Source organism: Apis florea, unplaced genomic scaffold (genome assembly GCF_048593485.1).
Source record: "Apis florea isolate Af1SG1 unplaced genomic scaffold, ASM4859348v1 contig_3195_pilon, whole genome shotgun sequence".
NCBI classification, from domain to species: domain Eukaryota; kingdom Metazoa; phylum Arthropoda; class Insecta; order Hymenoptera; family Apidae; genus Apis; species Apis florea.
In genome coordinates, this window is record NW_028256722.1 from 117816 (window position 1) to 141146 (window position 23331).

Sequence of the window (23331 nt, forward strand, 5' to 3'; positions counted from 1 at the left end):
CAAACTTCGTCAAACCAACACAAACACTCGATTCATCTATATATTTGTATTAGATAACATTCGATTTGAAAGATTTCATCGATTTCAAATCATTATTTTATTAATTGCACTCGAAATATCGGCGAGCAAACCTTGTCAAACATTAAACTTCGTTTACGTTACAAACTTCTTACCAAACATTTCCTTTTACCGATCAATTCAATCCAATTCATAACTCACATTTTCTTGCATACAATACTTTAAATGACTTCAAATCATTTTATCAATTGCACTCGAAATATTGGCGAGCAAACCTTGTCAAACATTAAACTTCGTTTACGTTACAAACATTTCCTTTTACCGATCAATTCAATCCAATTCATAACTCATATTTTCTTGCATACAATACTTTAAATGACTTCAAATGATTCGAAATATTGGCGAGCAAACTTTGTCAAACTTCGTTTACGTTACAAACTTCTTATCAAACATTTTGTTTTGCCAATTCAATCCAACTTTTTCTTGCACACAATTCCTACTTTAGACAGCTTTAAATAACTTCAAATGACTCGACTCGCTCAACGACACAAGAGAAATCTCTACCTCGCAAGCGAAAAAGCACGGTTAATGCCTTTCGAACGAGGGCATTTAATTCGAAAAACAGCGTCTCCGGTGTGACCTGATAATTGCCGTTCTCGAGCGCTCGACAAACCGTAGCAAACCGTGACAAACGCGGCGATCGCGACAAAACGCTTCAAAGGATGTGGGGCGTTCCGCGAATTCTTTCCAACGATTCTTTCTAACGGTCGGTTAGGAAGGATCATTCGCAAAAATCCCTCAACACGCGTTGGGTCACACTTAATTGCCTGGCAGCCCTAGAAGAACCGATTTTTTTCCTCCCTCATTTCTTTCATTGCCTCTCCAAGTTTCCTCGAGAGACCACAGCTGTGTCGGAATTTGTTTGCTCGGTTCTTCGCCTTTGTTTTTGCCGGTGGCGAAACGACACCGTTAGATTTTGATCTACATACAGCTATTTTCAGACTTTGTTTCATGGTGATGAATCATTCTCTCTGATCTGATTTCGTTGTATCACATTGTTGATCGATTGTTACTATTATTATTATTATTATTATTATTATTTTGTACAGGAACAAAATTGTCACTTCGTGTATTTTTTTTTTTTTTTTATTGAAATGGATTTTTTGATTTTTGAAATATGAGAGTAATTATTTTCTTAATAGAGGAATGATTAAAAAAAAAATTTATTTTTTATACATGATACACTTCTATAATGAAATATTTGTAATTATTTTAAATTACTCTTGTATCATTTAATAAAAATAATACAAAAATAATACGTCAAATCATTCAATCGTGTTGATAACAAGTTGTATAAATGTCATTAATTTATGCATTGATCTGAACAAACTGGTTTTCAGAATAAATACAGGTATATAGCAACTTCGAAAGATCTTATAAAAAACTTTTATTTAACGCTAAAACGAATCAAGCCTTCTAGAAATTGGAAACATTTTGTAAGGATTGAAACATGTAACTAAAATTGAAATATAATCCCACAATCAGAGCTGACGATCAACATCAGGTAATCACTGTAAATAAAGATCATATCTTTGAATGTTACGTCAGTTTGATGTAAAATCGATAACGATCTTTATAACGCGTTCCCATTATTTTTTTTTTTTTTTTTGTGAAGTGGATATGCCATAACAATTACAAATTAACAATTGTAAATTCGAGGGAAGAAGAAAGAAGTGAATTTCCATGGAAATAAAAATGAGTAATAAAAGTGAGAATGACAGCCATTTTCTCCCTCCTTTTTCGCCCTTGAGATATGGTTAGATCTTGATCTATGTATAAGCTTGGCCTCATGGATGAGTCTTACGGATGATATGGTTACTGACTCATCTCTAAACGTCACGGTTAAGAGAAATCATCGTGTGTGCGCAAGAATTATGTTTTCTCACGTTCAGTTTGGACAGAAATTAATAGATCGACTGTTATGAACATGGAAACTACGATTACGAAAAGTAATCTTAAGAGAATGGATTTAGTTCGAAGGACAATAATACTTGAATTGGGTTAAAGATGAGAGTAAACAAGAAGAGTAAAGAGTTTCTTGTTTCGTCAATATTTTTTTGTATAGTAACTTTTTTGTCTTTGTTTCAGCTTCTAGAATTGTCCCACGAATATATTGGCACCTTGTTTCATAAGTAAACGTGTGGAGATCTTGAACTTCATTTTTTATTAACAATAAATGGAGAAAAAACATATATATGTATACACTTTACATAATTAACCGTGTGATAAATATTGTGTAAGGAATATTTGTAACAGAACGATCATTTTACTCATTTTAATATACGAAAGTGTATAAATATATTCGTGATATTTCAGAGGCTGAAACAAAAATATCCAATTTGTACTTATTCATTAAATTTTAATCAATCATCCTCGTTTCCTTTCACCTGTTGCAAAAATTAAACCTTCCCACTTAATTGTTTCACCACTTTCCTACAAATATAAAAAATCTCACACATCACAACTTTCCATCTTAAATTATCATAACTCTTTAATTAATTCCAATAGAGTACTACTAGTGACCTCTATGGAGCCACTGTCGAACCTTGCTATCGGAGACCTCTGCGGCCATCCAACGGTGTTAAACATCCGAATGTATATTTTACTTACGTACTTTAAATCGTGCAACAGTGCATCGAATGCCAAAACGTTTACTTTCCTCCTCCCGGAGCAGGTTCAACGTTACACGAGGAAGCGTGTTTGTAAAGGGAAAAAAAAAAAAAAAAAAAAGAAGAAAAAGAAGAAAAGAAAAAAGAAAGAAAAAAAAAAGAAAAGAGACGTCAAACTGTCCGTAAACGCGGCACGAGCGCACGATCTAATTTATCGCTACAAGGTAGCGTTATGTCGCGCGTTACAAACGCGTTCCACGGGGTCAAAGGACTTCGGAACAAGGTGAAATCGAAGTCGGCGGTGAAACATACACGGAACGCCTTTCCCATCCTTTATGCGTGCGTGCACACGCTTGTACACCAGCGTTTACTCTTCTGGAAAGTCATCTGCTTTTAGAAGACTTTTGCGTGTACGGATACGTATGCATATCATATATATATATATATATACATAGCATATGTGGTTCGATCATCTTTTTTTTTCTGCGCTCTGCTTTCTTTTTAAAAGTTGTCCCGATTTTGAGACGCGTGTTATTAATGGGAATAAATTCTTTTTTCATTTTTCTTTCTTTTTTTTTTTTTTTTTTTGTAATTTCGTATCGTGGGAACGAAAGTTAAATAAATCGATTTGTAACGAACGTGGCAAAATTTGGATATCGAAATTTCGTTGCGCTGCAAATATTGCGAAGATAAAAATTTATTTGGGGATCGTAAATTGGAGGGATTTCAAAATTTTACGACTGATACACTGATACGTGTTATAATTTTTTAAGTTAGGAAAATTTTTCGAAGATAATAAATTGATTTAAAAAAAAAAAACCGTGAATGAAGAGAAGATAAATCAAAGACGACTGACTTCCTTTCTTCTTCGGGTTTCCTTCGTCCCGTTACACCAAAGGGCCCAAGAATCGGCAAATTTTTACGAGCCACTTTATACTCTGTAATAACACGTTCACGAAGGTCCCTATGGCTTCATTCTCGATTTCACCTGATCGAATGACTTTAACTCTTTTATTCTTTGCATTTTTCCATTACATTTTTTTTCTCCCTCCCTCTCTTTCTCCGTTTGTTTTCGATTCCGGATTTTTATATAATTTGATTGATTCGACAGATAAGAAACTATGGATAAGAACTATAAACAGTCACGTTCGAATTATTCATCAAGGTTATCGTAGTCACGTTCGACGTGATTTTATAGAAATTTGAAATTTTGTTTTTCAAGTCCTTTCATTCCTCTTGAAATTCCATCGAAGAATTACTTTTTTTTTTTTTTGGCAAGAATGGATCTAGATTGATTTCTTCTGTCCAACATTTTCTCTCATTGAGGATTAATCGAGTGTGGAAGAAAAGAAGAAAGCTAAAGATACAAAGAGATAAAGGAAAGGTTACAAAAGTAAGAGAAAAAAAATTAATATAACACTGGTGTCCAAGATTGCCTCGCGAATAACAAATCACTGGAGAAAGAAACACTGGAGTAGTAACCTGTCATGAAAAATCATCATCTTAAATACCTACTTACTTTCTACCTGGTCGTAAATAATACACGCGTCGCCAATTAAGGATTAATCACTTTTTTTTTTTTGCTTAACTCCTTAACTTAATCAAATCAATTTCCTGTGGAATAACGATCCTCACCACATTTTATAGGATTCTAAGAATTTCTGTCCTTCTTCCTGAAGATCCTTATGCAGCTAAATACCAGATATGATATTCCTCGAAGTTGATTAAGCGGCAACTTTCTCCCTCTGAGAAGGAACAAAAATTTGTACCGTTCAAGTTCCTTTATCTTTAAGATCTCTAGAAATCGACCTGCAGATCGTTACCTTATAGATCGACGATCTGTAACACAGGTCTTGCCATGTTTGCAACCTCGTCGTTTCGCTCTGCCTCTCTACTTTCCTTCCCTTCCTCCATGATTTTCTCGATTCAAAACATCTCTATTTTCCTCTTCTTGGGATTAAAATCGTAAATGGAGCAATCTTCGCCGCTTATTCTTCGTCTAATCAAAAGAAATTAACTTTCCTTTGATTAGATTTTTTTTTTCTTGAGAGAGTTTGCTCTTTGTCGAGATGCGATCACGAGGCCAGTCAAAGGTCACTTTCACTGGGATGTTGAACTTGGGTGTTGAGTAAAAGGCAGCGATGATGATCGTGGTCCTCGATATTGGCATTTCGCTTCGAGGTGTGTTTGTTAGGAAGATTTATTGCACGAGTTAATAGTTTCGCATCCCTGTTGATATCATAATATATCATAATAACTTCGTAGAAAAGATGATTTTTAAATTTCTTCTTTATATTAGACGATTCAGTATTTTAAGATTGTTAATACTTTATAATTTTTCAAAAATTATATCTCCTCCATTGATCTTCTTATATTTATTTTCTATGATATAAATACAAGTAATTTCCTCTTCATTTATTCATTCCTGTATTCTATTTATACGAATTAACTATATTATTTGCATCTAGATTATCTTTCCAACAATTTTGAGCAATATCTTCATCATTAAATTAACATTTCAATAATTGCAATGTAAAGTTTCTTTCCAATAAATAAACAGAAATTTCCACGTTCTCAAGAGACTCGAATATCTTCGATTGAAATGACAATACAACAAATTACAACCTCGCGGTTTCTTCCTCAAAATGAGCCTCTGAGAAGAAGAAGAAGAAGAAGAAGAAAAAAAAGAACTATTGTATCGTCACCTTTCATTTATCCAACCATTCAAAAACAACTTTTGTCCATCGTTTCAGCACACTTCCTTCTTCGATTATTCTCTCCTTGAACAAAAACGTTGCAATTCTCTCTTTTTCTCTCTCTCTCCCTCTATCCACATTATTTTCTCGTAGACGTCGTTCAAGGTATTCGATTGCGTGAAAAAAGAAAAAAAAAGGGAGGGGCAGGAGGGGGGAAAAAAAGAACTCTCACGGCATATTTCGAGCGATCCTGACGGATCTGACTTTGAAATCGCGACGTGTGTCAATGTCAACGTTGTCTAGCTGGCAGTCAGTGTCAGTGACGCAACGCGACGCCTGTAAAGGCCAGCCTGTTAATTACGTGTAAACCGTTCCTTGGATATGGTCGTTGATTGTTGATAAACAACAAATATACATTGTATATCGCAGAAGATTTCTCTTCTCCGCCTCGATTAAACTACGAACACGTGCATTCTTGCCGAGTGCAATTTTTTTCGCCCAGCCTGATGTATTTCTGAGTATATTTCCTTTATACTTCTTCTCGTTCGTTTGTTTCCTCTTCTTCTCTTTCGAAAGAATTTTAGGATTTTTTCGAGATAATTTCTTTCGTGATAATATTAGCTTTATTGTTTTTAAACAAGTAAAGAGATAAATCGTTTCAAAATTTTCCACTGATATATATATATATATATATTTTCATTCTCTATAATAGAGTTGGTAGAACGTTTGGAGATAATGGAAAATTGGAGGTCGATTGGAAAATTAAAATGGTTAAGTCTTCGCTGCTCGATTGTCTGGTATTAGTTTGTTATTCGAATATTTTATCCATCACGTTTTCTATCACCTGTACCAACGAACAAAAGGTCGCATTCAGGAAATAAAATATGTAAGGTTAGATACAAGTTCGTTATGCAACTTACTCGTTTCGTATAATGATATCATTTATTCCCTTTACAACTTAATAAATGCAAACGAAATGAAAATTAATAAAGAAATGCGGTAGATTATGTTGCACGAGAATAAATTGCAGAAAGAAGGATGATGGATAGAAAGAATGGTGAAAGGAAGAAAAACGAAGGTCGCGTTGATGTTGGACAGAGTGTGGATAGGGTAAAAAAAAAAAAAGAAAAAGAAAAAAAGAAACGAGTGTCACGGTTGATGTGATACTCGCTCAAAGAAGTGGCCTTAAAAGGTTGAAATTTTTCACTCCGACTGAATATTTTAATTATCGTTTCTTACATACAGAGAAACAAGAAAATCAATCTATCGGAATAGAAACATCTATCTTTCATCGTTTAAACGCGATTTCGATTAATTTTGAACAATTATTAACTCAAATATCTAATGATACATTCAATATACCGTAATTATAGTATAACTGCATCGGTATACATGCAGTGTTGCGAAAAATTGCAACATTCGAACTCTGATTAACATTTAAAGATCGATTAATTCTCGTTAGCAATCGAAACGTTACATTTTCTTTCATCTTAATTACAGTCTCGATAGATCTTGGATAGATTAAAGTGTAACTCGTCCTTAACACAATTTGAAACGAAAATCCACTTTCATTTTTCCTTTTCTTTTTTTTTTTTTCTCTCTCCCTGTTACAAATGACTATTCATAATATATATATACATACATATTGTAAAGCATTGATTAAATAGAAAATGCTTGCTTTTTCGTTTTTTATTACCAAGAGGATAAAAATGATCTGTAAAAAAAGAAGTTGTGTTACAACCTTTCGAAATCGTATCTCGATTCTCGAACGTGTCAGATGATTTATTTTATCGAGGCGAATAAAACATACATCCAAGATGATAATAGCGATAGTGTTACGATCTCGTTAAATATTTTATCGGTTTAAAGATAGCTATTACGATTGTGACACTTAAAGGAAAAGAAAAAATTAAATGGCAGATCGAGTAATTTAATCGAAGCGATCGTTTTACGAGAGTCGAGAGAGATCCGGATTCGAAGTTTCCTTGTTCGATTATTGCCTGATCTATATAATATATTTATAGAAGCTAAAATTATGAATGAGATATAACGATAAAAATTTTACATGTTAAACATTTTATTTCAAACATTTTCAATAATTTAATGAATTATTTACAAACCGGAATTAATAAAATTTATTTATTCATCTTAACAAGGGGATTGTTAAAAAATATTTTCATGTCGTTGAATTTTTTAAATTGAAACTAAGTGTCGATAAAATTTGATACCTTTATCAATTCTTACCTTTTTAACATGCATTTATCTTTTAACGAATATAACGAATCGAATCAGAAGAATAGTAGTAACTCTGCTATCTATCCTATCTATAAATTATCAAAAGACATCTTATGCAATCTTTGTACGAATCATCTTTTTATAAAACTTATCCTGCATCACTTGTAACAGAAGCATTTAAATTCTTAGAATTAAAAATAACTCTCTAAAATTGCCTGCACAATATATTAATTTATCCCGCGACAAATACTTTTAAGAAGCGCAATAAATATAAAATCGAAGGAGAGAACTCTCTATAACTACCCTCCCTGCAAAAAATTCGGAGACCACTTATTTTAATGATCGAGCAACCGAGCTAATTAATCCGCCATTAAATGTGACAGTATTTCAATCTCGATCGTCCATCTACCTACTTACTTCTTCCCAAAAAAAAAAAAAAAAAATCTTGCAAAAAACGCATATTCGTAACCGGATGTGCCGGTCTGATTCGACAGAAAAAGAAGGGGAAAAAGGTGGGCTCGGAATAAAATTTGGATCGATCGTTGTCACCTTGACCGACATGGACCGTGACGCGTAGAAGACAGAAAAGTTTCCTCGTAGCTTGATTCATGAACATTAAGCTTCTTCCTTTTTCGCTTCGAATTCTTCGTATTTCGATTCTTCACAGACGTAATTTCAACCCATGGTCGGTAATTACTAATTGCACTGCTTCGACTGCTTCCTCTCGCCTTTCATCTCTTCTCTTCTTCGTTTCTTAGGTTCTTTCTTTGCGAGGTATGCTTTCTGCTTCGATTGTTCGTCATTGTTGCGAAGAATTTTTTTTCTCTTCTGCGACGATAGAGTTTCTATCTTCGAATTCTCGTCGAATGATCTTCTGTGAAGATGAGTTGGTTAGGCTGTGTTCTTCGATGAATGTGAGATTTGATGATAGTTCGATTCGTTGTCGCTAGGTGTCCCATTCTTCGTTATCTTTCTCGCAAGCGATTACGTGTTCTTGTACTTTTCTATTTTTTTTTTTTTTTTTTTTTAATAAATAAAAGTAACTTTTCGATTTTAAAATTTCAAGTCTTCAGTTCTTCGAATAAAAAGATATTGTAGCCAATTTTGTATTTGGTGGCTAATATTTATCGAAACTAAGATTTAACTGTTTTTCAAAAGAATATTCTATTTTTTATAGCAATTATCGTTTAACAATACTCGAAAATTATCGAACGATCGAAACGAAGGAATAAGAGGAAGAATGAGAAGAAAATAATTCCTCGAAATTCTTCTATCCATCAATCAACGAGACTAAAGAGAAAATGGAAGAAGAAAAAAGGACACAAAGAGAAGTACATAACGCGGGATAGCTTTCTCGGTGCACGTGTGTAATTAAAGGAACTCCGGTTCCCTCAATTAAAAAAATGATAAAACTGGTGGCAATTAAGCCGCAGACCCCTTAACCCACTTGCCACTTAACAATTGGACACGTCGTCCGCAGGGTGAAGCGGCTTTAAACGTAACTGCGTCCAGACGAAATATCAATCCAGCTTTCGCGAACTGAGTTACTCGCCTCGTTTTGCTTCTCGTTTAAAAGGAAGGAGAAACGAAGCTTTTTGTTCCTCATCGAGTCGAATCGTTTCGATTTTTTGACTTGAATCCAGAGGAAAAAGTATTTGATCGAAAGAATTGAATTATTTGTTAAATTTTCTTCTATTTTCTAACTACTCTATTGATAAAAATATAATGAACCTATAAAAGAAATATATAATTCCTTTTAAAAGAAGAAAATGTATTTACATTTGATTCATGGGTGTTAAAATAAAACTCATAAAAATATAAACTTGTGCAAAAATAAACTCTCTTACATTTTTCAAATTATTTTCTCTTTTTCCACTTATCATTCTCGAGATAAATCATCCCAATTGCGAGTTATCCCACCCTCTATATATAATATCAAACAACAAATATAAATTTTAAAAGATATTATTAAAAAAAATAAAGATTACAATTCATCGTTAATTCATTCGATTTTATAATTTTACCTTTCCCTACGATTTTTATGTTTATCGGGTGACTCGAGTTGACAGAGAGATAACATAAAACACGATATCGCGACAAATGGAAGAAAGGACAGATTGTTTATAGTAATACATTTATATCAATTACAAAAAAACGATTATTTTTTGTCGAACAGTGTCTTATAAGTAAAAGCAGGAAGGATGGATCGTCAAAGGAAGACTAACCAAAAATGGATAATTGGCCAGGATAAGGTAGTCTTCGCAGGCAAGATCGAGGCAATTGAATTTAAACGGGACAATTCGGTTGATTCAAGATGGTCGTAAAGCGGTCGATGAATTGGGGACGACGTCGCAAGAAAAATCTTCTGTACGACAAGGAGCCAGGGAAAAAAGCGATGAGCTTGCTCATTATTAACAGCCGATAATATGGTTTGGCGTTTAATGAGATCGAAACGTGAGATCTAGCTTCTTTTTACTGTATGAGGTAAAAAACTGAAGACAGATTTGTTAAAACTGGTAAAAAATTGTATTGAATATTAAATGGTGTAATGCATTATAATGTTCGAAATATTTTTGTTAAGATAGGAGTATAAGTTTATGAATATTTTTCAAAGGTTTAATTAAAGATGTGTTAAATGTTACACATCAATATAAATATATTTTAAAAAAATTAAAAAAAAATGTTAAATAGAAAACATTTTTTGTTGTAGTAATTTGCACTTACATTAGAGGAAGAAAGATGGAAGTAATAGAAGGAGATAACTCTATTGCAGCGCCATCTCTATCTCCATCTTACTTCATCTAACGCTAACTTAAATTTTATATATAATTTAATAAGTAAACCTGAATTAATATTTTTGTGTAAACTTTTGCGTCTGTTTTAATCCCTGGAATTATTTCTCTGATGTTCCAGGAATATATTAATATGCTATTGCACCGAAAGATTGAATGAGACTGAAAAACACTTCCAGGAAGCAGAAGCTATTTCTGGTAAGATAGATCAATAAGATACATACATACAACAAAGTGCCAATGCTTGGATTTCTAACCATCAATCTTAACATTACATCATCTCTTCAAAAAAAAAAAAAAAAGAAAAAAGAAAAAAAAGAAATTACATCATAAGAGAAATTTCTAAAAATACAAAAATATTTTCCTAATATACGATAATGCATCAATTTACTCTTATGCAATCTGGCAAGCGGCAAAAAAAGGAAGTCTTGGCTTCTGGTTTCTTAAACTCTCAACATTCATGTTGCTCTATTAACCATTCGATCGTCTCGATCGTTTCGAACTCCATTACGAGCAAACAACGATTTTCACGTTACGTTCTTACAATAACCAAGAAATAGAAAAGGAAAGAAATTAGAAATCCATCATCATTTCCAGGTATACGAATATATCTATAATATGATAAATTTATTCCTTACTAATTTTATTCTTATTTATTTTTTACTAAGGTGGCTATCACTGATTAATAAGTTTAAATATTATTAGCTTAGTTTCTTATTCTCCATTTGCACTAAATTGCATCAATTAAATCAAAACACTCAATAACCAAAACATATCCAACACAATTTTTTGATTCACGCCCTACATTATACAAATAATATTAATATAATAAAAACGTTTCACGGGGAGGAAACGGATACTCGGCCCAATTCCTGCGGCGCATGCGCGTAAAACATGTTGGAACACTTCGCGATCGCCACGCTACACTTACGAAATCGGCGGCATTGTATACTATTAAAACGAAGAAAAAACCAGGCTCTCCGACCCGAGAGATACGATAGGTATGCAGGATGCGACCGTGACGGACACGTTGCTTAGCCGTATGCAGATTATACTCGGATAAATCGGTCGTTTGCTGTTTTCTGCACTGCTTTTGGATATGCAAGTTCTTTTTTCCCTCGAATAATATCTCCTCACATGTGACTGGTTACTGGATTTGGAAAGATCCAGTTGAAAGAATAATATTTATATGTTTATATATTTTTTTATTTGATTTTTCGGTTAAAATTTAATATAATACTCGATTGTTGTTCGATTGTTTCTTTGTAATCAAGTAGTTTTTATTTATTTTAAGGCTACATTTATTTTTTTCTTGAAAAGAAAATCAGAAGATGATCGAAAGAAGATATTTAGTTTAAAAATTGTATTCAAGAAATGAGACTAATTATATATGTAAGGATTTTCTTTAATTCACAACTTATAATTCTTAATTCAAACTGTTTACTGTCTATACATGTAAGATATAAAGTTTTAAAAGAAAATGGTGAAAAGAATTTGTTTATAATCTACGAATAACTCAGGTACTTTAGTAGATACATAAGTTCTTGAATTTAAATTTGACTTCCATTACTGTAAAACACTACATTGTAGAAATCCTAATGAATGCTATGTTCTCGAGAATATCAAACAATCGTTTCCAACGTTAAATTTTCTATTTTCTCTTATAGAACATATACACATAATTTACATTCTATTCTAGTTTCTCGAAACATTTACCCGATATATGCAAAAGATCCCAATTTCACAATCCTATTTCACAAATTTTACACCGTCCATTCCATTCTAGAATTTCGATCTGGGGAAAAAATTTTCCTGCTTCGTGTGATCCTGATTTTCATCGACGATCACATTTGATTTATCTTACAGTGATTTATCCCAGTCATTTGACACGGTGCATTATGCATTACAGCATCGGGAATATCAGGATAACGTGAATTTCATGGAAAATAGGTGGACGTAAGTGTGCACCAGTTGAAAGGCTTAAAATCATGATTTACTCACGATTTTTTTTAAATACATTGAACACAAAAAACTTAAATTGCTATTCAAATGATTTTTATTTTAAATAATTTATTTGAAAACAGAGAAATAAAGATGATATCTCACTCTATCTTTAACTGACATCACATTTGTTTGTTTTATTAACCTCTAAAATTGATTTTCCACGAATTATTAACACCTTGTGTAAAAAATTTAAGACTTTCATTATCTTCGAATTAAAATATTTTCAATTCTGTTTACTATTTTTACACTCCAAATTTAGTATGTTAAGTAATTTGTTATTAATGAGGATTGAAACTGAGATGATTGTTGATAATTTTGATTTGAAGGAAACATATCATAATTTTAAGAATCCATGAGAATCATTAAAATTTGAAGAAATATCACTATACCTATTATATTATATTAATAACATTATATTAATCCCAACTTTTATCCAATGACTAAAATTTATGGAACAATCTTATGCCATGTACCATAACCTCTAAAAGAGGCAACATCGACCAATAACGGCGTCCACTTTTCCCACACGTTTTCTCGTGCACCAAAAACGCGAATCACGATCTATGGTTGCCACCATTCCTTCTAATTTATCCGCGGAACGCAATCGATCCGATTCATCTAACGCGGTGCATTATGCAGCGAGAGGATCGCGAAATTTCATGGAAAATAGGTGGAGAAATCCCGTTACAAACATACAACGGCCAGATATGGAACGATTTGGCGAAACGGCCGCAACGTTTATCCTCGCGTTGCGCATTTTCAGAGGCGATGTTTCAATCCTTTGCCAGTGTTTATGCGCCGTCGTGTTCACGACTGATGGCCGGTGGATAGAGAGAGAGAGAAAAGTGGAGAGAGAGTGGTCGTGAAATTCGAGACGCGAAACACGAAATTTATCGGAAGCTAGAAAGGCGTGCAAAGCCTGTTCGAGTTTCGACGTGACTGTTTTGCATTCAATTCCGCTTAAAAAGACGAAGAGGTTTCGTTTCTTTGGACAAATTTAAATTGGAGTGTGTGAAGGTGAATTTATGGGACAGATTGTTGGAAGAGGAAATTTTCTCTGGATTTGAGCAGAAGGAAAGAAATGTTCTTTAATTTTTTTTTTTGTAATTGCATTTTGAATGACAGGAAATCTTTAAGAATTAAATTTTAGAATTTTTTTTTAAATTCTTTTGACTTTTAAATTATAATTCATTCCTCGAAATTTATGCAAATTATATTATACACGATTACAGTCCAAGATGGTTTATAACACGTCGAATTTATCTAGAAATAAATGATTACTCGTTCAAGGAAACTACGTCTCACAGGAACCAATTCAATCGCATAACTTCAGAAATTCACATCATGGTTCTCTTATCGTCCCCGTTCCATCGTCTGCAAAAACTCGAAACCCACTCATCCTTCTCGCCAACCTCCGCAATTCAATACCCGTATCACCGCCGGAAACTCCACTCCACAACATTGACATTACAAATTTCTCGAACGGTTTGGGAAAAAGAGCGGCTGGAGTGAACGTTATTCGAGCCGATTTCCACGGAACACCCTCCAGGTCGTTACAACTAAGCAAGAACAGGAATCTATCCTCGAGCTTTGTCAGAAATTTGCATCTCGTCCCGTTAGGGGACACCGATCCCAGATGCGCCGTGTCTACACAGAGTGAAACGCCTACAACGAGATGGCGGTAATCTCTTCACGATGCATACGCACCTTGGAAGAAAGAGAGAGAGAGAGAGAAAGAGAGAGAATGGAGAAAAATAGTTTCTCGTACGAATATGGAAATGACGGCGTATGAGAAGAGAATTTGGTTCTGCGCGTTGCCACGTGAAGAAATAATAAATGTGTGGGATGATGTTGAGAGGATGATGTTTTCGAATCTTTTTCAGAGGAGATCGAAGATTTTTATAGATAAATTGTGACTAATAACAAATGATTCTCGAAAATTTTCAATATAAAAAATTAATCGTGAAAATTATTTTGCGAATCTTTTTGAAAATCTATTGATATGGTAACTCATTTTAGGAGATAAAGATTCAAGATGATGTGAGTGAGTTATGGATTTCTAACAGAAACATATTTAGTCCAGCTCAAAATAAATAATTTATATTACTTATATATCAAATTAAAAATATTCCTCTCGATTTATAATTAATTCCAATAATCAAACATTCTACTGCATACATAATACATCCTACAATGTGGTGCCGAGACACGATTCGATCGACTTGGAATCTATAATAGAAATTCTAACCGGTTCAAGAAAGAAAGCAAGCGGATAGTTCCAACAAGCGTTCCCAAAACGATCGCGAATGTCCTATCCCATAAATCATCTCGGCGAAACAGTTTTTCCTCGAGCGCATGCGCACAAAAGGAGAAGAAGAAGAAGAAGAAGAAAAAAGAAATTAACGAGTTGCGCTTCAGGAGTGCGATAAATAACGCGGTTTTATCGAGCATCCCCCTTATGCCTGTACTCGGCAAATCCTGTCCTCCGGATAAATGATCGTACGTCATTGCTCGAGCTTCGGTGGCCGCCGTATGCGCCATTTATCCCCTCCTCTCCCTTGCGACCCCTTTGTCCGCGCTCACTAAATATCTGTGGGACACGTGTATGGAAGCCGTGGATGGAAGCGTGTCGGCCGATGTTCCTTGCTGAACGACACGCGGTCTGAGATAGCCGGCGATTTGTCACTCGATGAATCTTCCTCGTCCCGCTTTCATTCGTTCCACGAGCTTTCTTTTCCTTTTTACAGAGAAGGGAGACGAGAATTTGGGAAAAAAGGGATTTTTCCAAGATTTTCCATTGTTTCTCCGGAAGAGTTTTAAAAAAGAGTTGCACACGGGGCAAAAAGAAGAATTTTCATTTTCGAATGAATCGAAGGGAATGGGATAGTTTAATAATTCCACTTGGATGCAGGATATTTATATCTTACATGATTATTCGTTGAAGATGCAACAAGGAACGTGGACAATTTATTTTATTCGAAAAGAACCTCTCAAGATATTTATGTAATTATCACGGCAATTTATATTTTCAATACTTGAATTAAAATTATACCATCTGTCGTTTGTATTTTTAAATAAAATTTCGCTCAAAATTCGATATAAATAAAAAAAGAAACTGACTGATTTACTAAAGGGATCGAATTCCTCTCATCACGAGGCCCGTAAACAATGTTTCAGAAAGATCTGGTGGATACGTTACAGCAACCGTGCGACCACGAACAACCGCTCGAAATCGCGGAACGATCGATTGCATAATGATCCAATCCGAGGCAAGTGGATCTGTGCCGAGGTGTGAGATTATACGTGTGTACACGTAGCTGTGTGTATATCTGCACCGTGAGGATCGACATTAATTCAAAGAGATCCCAGCTGCGTATTCACGATTAATTCTATAAACATCGCTCGTTTGAATTCTGCAAATCGGATAAATCTGATCGTTGATCAATTTTTTGAGAACCGTGAAAATAAAGTAGAATCTGTATAAACTTTTAGATAACAAAATTATTTTTTATTCATTACAGATAAAAAACAAGAAAAGGGAAGAAACTGTTATCGAGTAGAACAGGTTTTTAAATTACGATTCTTTTTTCGTAAATAATTCTTTATTCTTAAGACAAGAAAAATTGAAGAAATTATGGTGCCCTAATGTTACAGTAACAGAAGTAAGTACTCTGGAAATCTCAACTTGAATTTTAGAATTGATTTTTTTAGATTGACCAAAGTTGAATTCTAATTGGAGAAATTTGTTCTCGAAACGTTGATGTGAATAATAAAAAAATTAAATAAATAAGTGTAAAACTGACACCAAGTTTTTCAATAAATCCTTCATAACGATAATCAAACATGATTTCCGATTAGTAAAGTATCGTTTCGATATTTCGATAAAATACTCGGTGTCTGAAAATAATATATTAACACATTATGTGCAACCATTCAGCCTCTTGCCTTTTCGCGATGGATCATTGTTGTTTCAATCCAACCATGTCTTTCGATCATTTCATTTTTATCGTATCGAATTCACGAATGACAGCATTAGAAAATGGTAATAGATAGATAAATCACGATAAGCCCTAGTTTGCCTGTTGCATTACACTTAATAGGTAGACAAATACCGATTACACGTTGGCAGCGATAGATCGAGAGATAAAGTGTCAATCAATGAATGAAACCTTAAGCTAAGGAAAGAATATCTTTGATATATATACTGGATTTAAGATCTTGAAGAATCTAACAAGACAGAGTGATGATAAAGGTTTCAATTGATTAAATGCTGTTAAATTTATCGCTTTGAAAACCAGGAAGGCAAAAAATTGAAAATTTTCTGTTTGTATGCAGCGAAGAATGATTTGAAACAGTATGAATTTTATTATTGATATTATTAGCATCATGTTAAAGAATGAATTTAGAGATTTTTTTTATTTCAATAATTTTTATAATTGAGAATCGAAACTTCTAAGAAATTTTACGAAAGTCGTTGGAAATAATAGCATTAGCCGAGTAATTGGAAAATTAAACTTGAATAATCTAATACTAGTTAAGTAAATTCATTATTCATGTTTGAATAATTTCTGATTTAGATCTAAGAAATCTTGATAATTTTAAAATTCTGCTTGTTAACAGTTCAGAGGAATAAATAGAGACAAGTTTGAGAAACAAATCAGCTTGGAACTTTACTATAACTCTATTACTTTGATCAATATCTATTAGTCACCTTAATCAATCTTCGATATTTCTAATTTCCATATATAAGCAGTTATATTTACAGATAGGAGACGATTATCTCGCGCGAAAATTAATGCGTCATAAAAAAAAAAAAATGTCAAAATTATGAATATATAAGTTTCTTTAATTAAAATTATTCTATCTAATATTTTCTTTGCCCTATCAATTAATGTTTACGTTTCTACATTCCAAGTTAATAAATAAATTAAAAAAAGAAAACGCATGGAAACTTGCACTCTATATTACCGTGGTATACCATTTAAACAAATGATCTGGCAATCGCAGACCTCACGTTAATCGATAACCCTACGGACGTGCCACTAGCTCGACCCGGTCATCAATTAGTATTCCAACGATTCGCAAGAGAACGGGACCCTGGCGGCTGTTGGAAAGGCTAGATATTATACTCTCGCGATCTCGTGGCCAAGCCATTTCTGATCCAATCGAATTAGTGGTTGAAGATACAGATAAGATACATTAAACATCGAACAACTATCTTTCCATTATGAAAATGTGCCCCTATACCTGTATACATAATCAACTATTAGACGAATAATTCTCTTGGTCGACGTATACGTATATTTTAACTCCCTTTCCTCCTTTCCTTTCTATTTTCCACGTTCAACAAGACCAAACCAAAGAGAAACAAACTTTTAGAATCTATATTAGTTTCCATTCAAGTTAGATTAGATTAGCCGAAGTACTCGCTGTGGATAGATCGCACAGATACGGATATTGTACGTTATTACCGTTGAAATTCATCCCGCGCCCGTATTCGATCCTAATTTTCTAATATTTATCCGTAACTGCCCCATCGAGTGACATCGAGGGTTAATACCTGTCGAAGGATCCGCCATTACGTCACGTGACGGAAAAATAATGGCGACGATGCGCAAAAATGCTGCGCAAACGAACGTATTGAGCAATAGATCGCCTCGATCCGAATCGCGCGCCCTCTCGCGTGATTCGTGGGTGTATATACACGGTTTGCCGACAAGCAACAGGTATTAACATTATATACGTCTGTATGTACGTTATATAGGAGCACGAGCACGCTCGTGAAACCAGTATTTACTAGCGGCTTGGCCGAGAGACGTGGCTGAATACTCTTGGCTGTATGCAGGTCGAACGCTGGTAAATCTAGCACGGTATCGCGTGAAGCAACTGGCAAGTACACGAGCACCTAGATACACGTATAAATATCGGTACTATCGGATAGGAGAGGCAGCCAGCGCGCAGCTGCACCGGTAGTTTGCAACAGATACTCCGGAGGAGCTACTGAATAAGCTTGCGGTAGGCCACCTCGAAGACGAACAAGCGTACGCCTACCGGTTGGGAAGGCATTTTGATGCGTGCTGTTTGATCCAACGCGAGAACGGTGTACCGTTGTTACACAATCGCGACCGATTCCCGCGATAGATTGTTAGGTTAGGTTCCATAGGATGCTAGCTATGGGTGATACACGTACGAGATACGAGGCTTTTAATAGGCTGTTGCGTCGTTCGCAAACTATGGCAAAACTAATGAAATTATGGATTTGAGGGAATTCAAGGATCTATCTAAGATGTTGGTTGAGAACGTTTTCGATATATTGGACTTTGAGAAGGAAAATTTCGACGCGGTTTTATTATTTCTATTAATAATTGCGGTGTCTGCGAAATCATGAGAGATTTCTTAACGATAATTCAAGAATGATTATTTCAATGATCTTGTTGCAAGAACTTGTGATGGATTCGTGCGTAGGCTGCACTGTGAATGAATTTTCATTGACGCAATAATAATGCATTTTAGAAAAAAATTACGATTTCACAATTGCGACCGATTTTCGCGAGAGAAATTGTTAGGTTAGATTTTTTACAGAGTACACCATGGACATTTACGATGGAGCGTTCATGATATACGTACGAGATATGGAATCTTTAATAAGATGTTGCCGCAATAGTGATAAAACTAAAAAATTATTGTTTTGAACGGTGTTGCGGTTGTTGCACAATTCCGACCAATTCCCGCGATAAGTTGTTAGGTTAACCTATGGTTTTCATGATGTTGCGCGAGATATAAGATTTTTTTAATAGGTTATCGTAATAAACGTCAGTTTGACATAAATAATATTAATTAAAGGTCTGAGAATCAGGAAATGAAAACTGTTTAGAACAAGTCAATTTTCTTAAAATATCCTCACGATTCTCCAAAGAGTTTCGTAATATGTTCAAAATCTTTTTTTCTTTTTGAAAATTCGTACTATTATCGCCCTTTTAAAATTTAATCAATCATTCTACTTATTTTCAACAAATTGCAAATTTAAACGAAGGTAAAGTTACATACCCGAGTGGCAGGAAAACAAGTCAGCTCCGATACAGCTCGTCTGAAACAAAAAAAAAAGATTTTTTTTACGTTAGTAAAAATTAGTAAAAATATTACAAATATTCAACGCCTATCAAAATTATTTACCCCATTTATTCGTCACGATTCGTTGCAAAAAAAAAAAAAAATTTCAACGTTGAACTTTCGCGATAATTTCGTACGAATTTCGCATACGTTACTCCGCTCCTTCGATCCTTTTTTGAAAAATCGAGTTACGTTAGTCGAGTTAAGCCGAAAGTGAGTCGAACGTGAGCGATACATAATAATTCGTTTGGCTCAAACAAATCTCTTCCTCGTTTCGCAATCGAAACACGTATACAACGCAACAATTGCCTTCTTTTTCTTTTTTTTTTTTTGCACGATGATTCAATTAGCGCAAGCTGTCGATATGCTTCCGCGATCCCGATTTACCGCAAATTCGCGTCTCAAGGTGGAGAATAATCGAACGAAAAAAAAAATAAAAAAACGATAATCTAGGAACTGAAAGTACGATTTCTAATGATCTAATCGTGGCTCGATCCTCGATACTACATATTTTCTCGTATTTATTAGAGGAAATGTACCCACTAGAACGGAACGAAACGTGGCTGGTAAAATTCCTTTTTTTTTTTTTAATCGTATTATCTCTCTCTTTATCTTTATTAAAATTTATCAAGATATTCTTTCTTTCTGTATTATATGAAATGATTTTTTTTTTTTTTGTTAATGCTACCTTCTAATTTTTTTTAAATTTTCATCTTTCGGTTAAGAATGCTGGAATTAAAACCATAGCAGATGTAATTCTTTTATATCCTTTAAATAAACTGTTAATAATTTCTTTTCGAAGAAAATTATTTCCATCCACGTATCTTCTCAAAAATTAAAATAAATTAACTGAATATTACAGATATCAGAATCCAATAAAAATTATCTTTAAAAATATCGAAAATAAAAGAAAAATAAATTAAATTTTAATAATCATTTTAATCACAACCTCATGGAATCTTTCTTACGAAAGATCGATCAACGTTCAATTAATCGATCAACTACTCTCCTAAGCTAAAAAGAGTGAGAGAAAAAACCGACAAAAGAACAAAAAGAAAAAAAAAAGAAGAAGCATCATCTTAATATATTTCCAAATTGCTACCAGAATTATGGCGAATATCCGGTGTCCGGCAATTAATTAACCGAGGCAGTTTTGAGAATGCTGTCGAACGAGAAAGCTAATTGGATACAGCCAACCCTACCGAGTAACAACCGTGCTTTTTGCCTGCATGTTTGCCAGATACGAGACACGTAAATACGTGTTCGATTCGATTTTAACCGATCTCGCGGCACGGTGATACAAACGAATAAAGACTGTCTCCCTGTGTTAGCTGTAAATGAATCGCACAGAAGTAGTAACATCGAGTAACATATTAATTTTACCACTTCTATTACGATCTAATTGAGTTAGGAAAACGGGGGGGTATCGCATTAAAATCGAAATTCTACGACTATCTTTTTCAGCTTTACAAAAGAAAATTATCATCTACAATTAATATTGCATTTCAACTATTTCGAGAATCAAATATTTCCTTCGTTCTAACAACTTCGATTCTAATTCATTTTCTACGTAATTACTTTTCAATGCATCTATCAGCGTGCTCGAGCTTCACACCATACAAATTCAAGATCAATCTCAAGGATAGTTGAAAAGTAGAAAACTTGATATTTCGAATTGATAAAAGTTTCTTTCCCGAATTAATTCGATGAATCTGTTCGATATCAAATCGATATTCGAACAACTTAGCCATTAATAAGATTCACTTTTTTCCACCACGATAAAACTGCGATAAATCGTTATTCCAATCGTTACAGCGATAAAATTCGATATATTCCTGGAATAAAATTCGCAAAATGCAACCCGGCAAAAAGCATAAATTCCAAATACCGGTATCCCGGTGCACATAAATGCAACCAGTTTTCCTTCATCGATAATGCAACATTTCTTTCAGCATCAGAATTTCTATCGCATACTTCTAAAACGCCACGCTTTCACATTCTCATGCCTTCCGACTTCCCATCGGCCAACCGTGTCCGCCATTTTTTTTTTGCCGACAAATTTTCTTTTTTTTCCACGCGATGAGTCGGTGACAAATTCGCTCGAAGGGATAACTGTCGAATCAGCCGGCGAGATCGGCCTTATCGATCCCTCCAAAGCGAATTTATCCGTCTATTAAAACGCACGAAACGTTTCCGCTATCTATTTGGCCCGATGTTTCTTTCGTATGTTCCGTGTTATTTATTGCGAGTCGAGCATTCAAAGGGTTTCGCGTTATCTGTCTCGACTCGAGACGTTTAAAGCGTTTCGCGTTATCTGTTACAAGCTGGACAACCTTAAGAAGTTTCGTTGAGAAAACACGCGAGCCTAAACCTGTGGCAATATCCGCTGTGTAATATTAAAAAAAGAAAAAAAGGGAGAAAAGAAAGAAAGAAAGAAAGAAAGAAAGAAAAAGGGGGGGAAAAAAGAAGGAAAAGGAAAGAAAAAAAGAAAAATGTCTTTCGAGTTAGTCTTTGGAAAGTTACAAAAGTTTCCGTGAAATATGAAACGAATATGATTTATTAGCTAGTTTCCTAGGATTTTAAGAGTTTTTTTTATCGATTTTTATCTTTCGTTCTAATAGAGGTGTTTGGCCTTCCACGTTTCTCTCCATTAAACATTTTTACACCTCGATTTGTTTCTTCCATTTCTTGTTAGATTACGGTGAACTTTTGGTCAAATGGCAAAGTTTAGTATGTCACTATTGTCGTCAAATTTGAAATTATTATACTCTTTTCGAAATGTGTTTCTAAAGGAATGGATCGTATTATTTTGTAAAAATATTGGGACTTTTTTTTTTTTTTTTTTTACAAGCGATTTCTCATTGGATTTCAAGAGGAAGCTCCTCTTGAATCTTGTTTCGTGTCTGATTTGTAGCTTTCAAATCCTCGCCATATTCTATTTTTTTTTTTTTTTTTTTTTTTTTTTTACGATTCCTCATTTAGCCATTTATTTATCTATACCACGTATATCTTTCATACTAGAAATACAAACAATGTTACGTAAGAAATAATAATAGGTATAGATAAAACATGCATTGAAAAATCAATTATCAGCAAAATATAAAATCGTCTAAATTAAATAATATTCCGCCTGAATTCCTTTTATTTAAAGATCGAATCAATATAATTGCAAAAATCACAAGCTCGAACGACAAAATTTGAATAAACAATTATCTGGGAAGTATAAATATTATGTTTCATAATTTCATTCCCGTAAATCTATTTACATTACGTACGCGCAAGACAATAACGTACGACGAGCACCGATCTAAGACAAGATCCTGTTCCATCTCGTATTCGAATTATAATTATAATGAATTTTACGTTTTCAACCGACCATATCTGGTTACTACCACCTCAAAATGACCACCTTCTGCCCGATCTTGCAAACATCTTGTCAACATCTTATTCTCACAATTACTCCCCTCGCGCTCTCAATTTGTTATTCTAATTCGTTGGAAGCCCTGTTCGGTATCAGTTGGAGCTAGCTTCACTCGCCGAATCAGCCATTGCAACACGAGAAAACTCAAATACGATGTAAAACAAGATGTATGTTGTACCGTTCATATTACTTATTCGACCGATTTCGATTTGGAATGTTGTCTTCGACGATTTAGATTAGAGTCGTGTAAAGCAGAGGGGAAAAAAGTAAAGAAAAAGATTTATATTCTATAAAAATAATTAAAATAGTTAAAACTGCGCCGTGTTCATTTTCGAACGAAGATAAATCTCTATATTTTTAGAGAAGAAGTAGAACTTTTATTTCTT

At 34.0% G+C, this 23331-nt stretch overlaps 1 protein-coding gene across 2 annotated transcripts in view; it reads right to left on the reverse strand.

Moving 5' to 3' along the window:
• LOC100870761 (uncharacterized) overlaps nucleotides 1-23331 on the reverse strand; it is a 124439-nt gene that overhangs the window by 12328 nt on the left and 88780 nt on the right. For both annotated transcript variants that reach the window (XM_012493099.3, XM_012493100.3), the window contains one exon: nucleotides 19462-19501. The gene's annotated coding sequence lies outside the window, so the exon portion shown is untranslated. The remainder of the gene's footprint in view (nucleotides 1-19461; nucleotides 19502-23331) is intronic.